General features: G+C 40.6%; 1 long non-coding RNA gene across 1 annotated transcript; it reads left to right on the forward strand.

The window, feature by feature from the left end:
- Nucleotides 1–2,124: 2,124 nt before the first annotated feature.
- On the forward strand, nucleotides 2,125–4,240 carry LOC147313073 (uncharacterized). Its single transcript, XR_015125105.1, has 3 exons — nucleotides 2,125–2,430; nucleotides 2,549–2,807; nucleotides 3,782–4,240. It is a non-coding gene; the product is annotated as an uncharacterized LOC147313073 (long non-coding RNA).
- The last annotated feature ends 1,319 nt before the right edge of the window (nucleotides 4,241–5,559 follow it).

The following is a 5,559-nucleotide window of genomic DNA, read 5'->3' on the forward strand; positions in this document are numbered from 1 at the left end:
AACACGCATCTGCATCCCAGGGAGGGGCAAAAGCATCCAGCGCCAAGCGGTGACCATGTCCCACCTGGGCCAAGGTCCAGCAAGCCTAAGACCAACGACTAGCCATGCACACACAAACACACACAACATTCATTCATTCACTGTCACACACCCACTAGTGGCACACAGAAAGACAAGGACATGTGCACACATTGACCCCCTCTCCTATGCCGCCTTGAACAAGCAGCAAGGATGAAGCCAAAGTGAACCACAAGACCCCCGTGAGTGTGAAATAACCATATAGGAAAATGCCTCCTCCCCCACCCCCCGACACACACACACTTATTGTTAAAGGCGTTATTTGAAGTTGATGTACAGCTAGTGCTTTAACATTTCCACATCCCTTTACCACTACTTCTTTTTCAAGTACACATCATGCTCTGACAGTTCATTTTTGTTCCTCAACACTAACCTGAGTGTTTCAAAATGGTGGGAAACCAGTTCAGTCACACACTCAGTGTGCTAATCCTTTGTGGCTAATGAAAATTAACAAATGGGCTGCTGTCAGTGTGTGTGGGGCCAGTGTGCAGAGGATTTTCATTGACCCATCGGTCAAAAGTGTGTCGGCCAACTAGACAAATGCTCTTCTATGCCCTGCTCTTGTGAGTGAGTACTGCTCTTGCTTTGGTGTCATGACTTTTGCTAATTCACATATATGGACTTAGTGTTTTATTAAAATAAACAAACTTCTACTTTGTTTTTGGACATTGTGTGCTAACACTGTTACAACTTTCATTATCATCATATTATCAGTTTCACTTTTGTTGATTGTAGACTTTCACTCTGTCAAACAGCTTATTTTAAGCTGTGCTGTATATTAGTTTGAAATCAGAAATCCACTCAAATTCATCTGTAAAAGAAAAAAAATCAGCAAATATACAAATACTGGTAAAATTCAAAGCAAATGCAAATTATCTCTTGGTGTACTTTTAAAATGTCTAGAGGACATTCAGTTTGTGGCAGATCTGTGTTTCTCACAGATGTTTGGCCATCATTAGAGGTTAACACCATCAGAGCTCTGCTGCTGTTGTGCCCACATTCTCACCAAAACACTTCCCCTTCAGTTCTCAGGAAAAAAAAGAGCAGTAAGTATTTACACAATTGCATTCATCATCTTCTCCTTTTTTAAGGCATCAAACACGTCACAAATAAGCTACACACTCATTTTAAATTTGCAGGGTTTTTGACAGTCTGGTGTGACCTTTGACCTCTAATTTTCTTTAGTTCATGTAGTTATTAGAAACAACAGAATGCTATGAAGGTGGTGAGATGATAACCACAGGAAGTCAGAACAGCCTCTACATGAAGCTCTGTTTCAGAGACTGTGACTGTCATTTTTGTGAAAAGCAGGAAGGAGAAAGACAGACAATGACGACTCAGTTCAAATGGATTAATGTCATGATCCGGAGTCTGCGACTCCGTGTTTGTTTAGTTTATTAGTATTCTGTGGTTTTGGTTACCTTGGGTGTTTATACTCTTCTGTTTCATGGTTCATGTTCCTATGTTCTGTGTCCCCCAGTCTGTGTTAAGTTGGTGTGTTATGTCATTGCGTGTATGTGTTTCCTGTTTTATTGTGAAGGTCTGCGTCTTATGTGAGTGTTTCAGTTTGTCTCCCTACTCTCGTCACGTGATCACTCCCAGCTGTGTTCCCACCTGTATGTAATCTCCCTGTGTTCTCTGAGTGTATTTAAGTTGTGTCTTCTGTCATAGTAATTGCTGGTTCGTCTGTGTTGTTTCCCCTCGGTCTCCCTGCGTCTTCCCGTATGTATTTCTCCGGACCTCCCTGCATCCTCGTTTCTGGTTTGTCTTATTAGTTTACCCAGTTTAGGTTTCCAGTTTCATGTTTTGTCGCCACCGTTGTTTGTACTTACCCACCTCTGTGAATAAACACTCACCTGCACCAGAGCTGCCGCCTTTTGGTCCCTTTCTACAATTCCACACGGCAATCCGTGACAATTAAAGTCTTTTCATCAGTTTTACTAATGCTTCAAGTAACAGGTAAGAATACAAATACATTTATAAATGAAATTAGAAAAGTCAAGTTTACACAATTTGATTTTATCTTCACAGCAGCAGCAGTTGAGTTTATTATCAGGGATGAAGGTGAGGTCACTTTGTCATGTGAAAATGTGACAGATGATCAAGATAAATGTGACAGAACTACCTGGCTCTTCAGTAAATCAAACACAGCGACAATAACACTGTTTGAACACGGGGAGATTCACCAAGAGGCCAAAAATAAATCAGACAGACTGAGTGTTACAGCAAAATGTTCTCTGGTTATAAAGAAGCTCACAGCTGAGGATGTTGGTCAGTACACCTGCAGAAGGTTCAACAAATCAGGACAAAAAGAAGGTTCAGACTCTGTAGCTGAGCTGTCTGTTGTTAACCGTGAGTATTTCATCATAATGTTTTCAGATTGTTTGAACATCAAACTGAAACATTACAATAACTATAATTACAGTGATGATTACTGTAAATGTTATTCTTGTTCTCTTTTCTTTAACAGTAACTGAACATAAGGATGATGACACAGTGACATTAAACTGCTCTGTGTCCACATATAAAAAATGCAAATACTACACTGTCAAGTGGCTCTATGGTAACAAAGACCTGAGGATGTCACAGTCTGCCTGCTCAGCCAGTGTGATCAAGATTTGATCACATTTACACATCCAAGAGTTCTGAGATGTTGAAGTGCCAAGTGACACATGGTGGAGACGTGCAGGAATTTATCTTCAGGATTCAATCTTTTGACCAGGAAATAGGTGAGAATGCAATTAGTTCTTACAGTAACTTCATCTGTTATGAAATGTAAACTGTTCTATGTGATTTTAAGATTTCATTTACTGATTTTTACTTTGAGAGTGTCCTCAAAAGACAAAATAGCAGCACTGTTCTGTGTTTAATCAGGCTTACGTTATCATGATAGAGAAACACTAGTCTTGTGTTCCTTATGAGCAGGCAGGGAATCTAATAGCTATTGAATCCCTGAAATCAGGCCGTGTGACTTAAGTGCTACTAACTGTTCGTACTCCTCGCTAGACCCCAGCAGCTCTTCTTCCCGAGGCACCACCACACAAAAAATGACTCTCTTTATCACTTCTGAGGGGTTGAAGGCTGCTGATCTAATATTTGCTCACATTGTTCTGTCATAATGGATTCAATGGGGAGAGTGTGATGTCTGAGCAAAAAAAACTAAACACAATCTAAAAAACAATAGAGATTAGCTCAACATATCATGGCGGACACTAAGTACTGAGACAATGACTAACATACGAACTTGACAGAGAAGGGAAGGAAAAAGAACAAAAGACTAAACCAAATAACCTCAAAACAGACTTGAGACTCAAGCTACTTGAACAAATGTTACCCAAGTACAAACAAACTAAGAACCACACGGAGCATTAAATACTACAGAGAATTCAAAAGTAAGTAAACCTGTATTCATAAAATTCAGCGCTTTCAATAACTTCATCTGTTACGACTATTAAACTATTCTGTGTGGTTTTAAGATGTCATTTGCATTTATACACTTTGAGGAATATCCTGCAGAGAGGTTGTAATGGGGGCAGAAGCAAAAAGAGAAGTCAGGTTCATGATGTTATAGATCTACAGCAACATAGATTTTATCTAAACATAACCAGAATCTTCCATTTGATTGTTGAGGGGGCTTTTGTTGAGAAAAGAACAGAAAACTATATTTAAAGTATTTTAATGTGTTTTTTTATTTTCTTTCCAGGCTGGTGCTGGTGGAGGTTCATCATTGTGGCTGTGGGTGTAGCAACACTCATAACGGGTTCAGTTTTCATGTTGAATTCTTCTATTTATTCAATGCTCATGTTCATTATAGTTTAGGCACAAAATGTGATTTATTTAATGGTGTTAATGTAATGTCATGGATGTCTTTACAGTTTATCACTTTTAGTTTGTGCTACATTGATGCCCAAAGATCACAAAAGCTATATCATGTTGAAGTCTAATGTCCAGAGAGTGAATGAGTTTGTCATCATGCTGTATGTCACAGGTATGTAATGATGAAAATTTCGACAGTGAAATATGGAAGTAGAAGATCTGATGGACACTGACTGATCCTTCTGCGTCTGTCAGACTTCAGTAATGTGATGGAAAATGTTAAGATTCTGTGCTTCTCTTTGTTATACAGGCCTAACTGAAATGAACGATGCATCTCAGTGTGTTTGTCTCCATATTATTTCGTAATACAAGACATACAGGGAGTGCAGAATTATTAGGCAAATGAGTATTTTGTCCACATCATCCTCTTCATGCATGTTGTCTTACTCCAAGCTGTATAGGCTCGAAAGCCTACTACCAATTAAGCATATTAGGTGATGTGCATCTCTGTAATGAGAAGGGGTGTGGTCTAATGACATCAACACCCTATATCAGGTGTGCATAATTATTAGGCAACGTCCTTTCCTTTGGCAAAATGGGTCAAAAGAAGGACTTGACAGGCTCAGAAAAGTCAAATAGTGAGATATCTTGCAGAGGGATGCAGCAGTCTCAAAATTGCAAAGCTTCTGAAGCGTGATCATCGAACAATCAAGCGTTTCTTTCAAAATAGTCAACAGGGTCGCAAGAAGCGTGTGGAAAAACCAAGGCGCAAAATAACTGCCCATGAACTGAGAAAAGTCAAGCGTGCAGCTGCCAAGATGCCACTTGCCACCAGTTTGGCCATATTTCAGAGCTGCAACATCACTGGAGTGCCCAAAAGCACAAGGTGTGCAATACTCAGACATGGCCAAGGTAAGAAAGGCTGAAAGACGACCACCACTGAACAAGACACACAAGCTGAAACATCAAGACTGGGCCAAGAAATATCTCAAGACTGGTTTTTCTAAGGTTTTATGGACTGATGAAATGAGAGTGAGTCTTGATGGGCCAGATGGATGGGCCCGTGGCTGGATTGGTAAAGGGCAGAGAGCTCCAGTCCGACTCAGACGCCAGCAAGGTGGAGGTGGAGTACTGGTTTGGGCTGGTATCATCAAAGATGAGCTTGTGGGGCCTTTTCGGGTTGAGGATGGAGTCAAGCTCAACTCCCAGTCCTACTGCCAGTTTCTGGAAGATACCTTCTTCAAGCAGTGGTACAGGAAGAAGTCTGCATCCTTCAAGAAAAACATGATTTTCATGCAGGACAATGCTCCATCACACGCGTCCAAGTACTCCACAGCGTGGCTGGCAAGAAAGGGTATAAAAGAAGAAAAACTAATGACATGGCCTCCTTGTTCACCTGATCTGAACCCCATTGAGAACCTGTGGTCCATCATCAAATGTGAGATTTACAAGGAGGGAAAACAGTACACCTCTCTGAACAGTGTCTGGGAGGCTGTGGTTGCTGCTGCACGCAATGTTGATGGTGAACAGATCAAAACACTGACAGAATCCATAGATGGCAGGCTTTTGAGTGTCCTTGCAAAGAAAGGTGGCTATATTGGTCGCTGATTTGTTTTTGTTTTGTTTTTGAATGTCAGAAATGTATATCTGTGAATGTGGAGATGT

The sequence above is a fragment of the Aulonocara sp. 'chitande type north' Nkhata Bay genome, linkage group LG15 (genome assembly GCF_057382095.1).
Source record: "Aulonocara sp. 'chitande type north' Nkhata Bay isolate Kocher_YH1m ecotype deep benthic linkage group LG15, A_spYH_male_GT1.1, whole genome shotgun sequence".
NCBI classification, from domain to species: domain Eukaryota; kingdom Metazoa; phylum Chordata; class Actinopteri; order Cichliformes; family Cichlidae; genus Aulonocara; species Aulonocara sp. 'chitande type north' Nkhata Bay.